This window comes from Rhinolophus sinicus, linkage group LG11 (genome assembly GCF_036562045.2).
Source record: "Rhinolophus sinicus isolate RSC01 linkage group LG11, ASM3656204v1, whole genome shotgun sequence".
Classification (NCBI taxonomy): Eukaryota; Metazoa; Chordata; class Mammalia; order Chiroptera; family Rhinolophidae; genus Rhinolophus; species Rhinolophus sinicus.
In genome coordinates this window covers 63,000,980-63,001,331 of record NC_133760.1, presented here as the reverse complement: position 1 = coordinate 63,001,331, position 352 = coordinate 63,000,980, and positions in this window count along the sequence as shown.

Below are 352 nucleotides of genomic sequence, written 5' to 3'. Positions count from 1 at the left end.
TATCCTCAAGTATCTCTATATGATTTATAAATATGAGCCAAAAGCCTCGAACTGGTCTTCTGCTCATATGATCCTGTCACACTCAAAGAGTTGCACTTTTTTCAACACACACACACTCCGATTTCTCTATAAATTGAAGGTTGGGGTCAGGGAGAAGGTATAATGTGGGTGTAATTGTATTCCCATGAGCAGAGGAAATGGTATACTGCAGCTTGTCACGTGCATTTGTTGTTGATATGCTGAGGGCAAAAGATTACAGTACGTAGCTTAGAGTAGCCATGGACAGAATTGATTGTCAATCAATCTTAATGATACTGTTTTCCATGCTACATCTCTCGATACTATAGGCGTC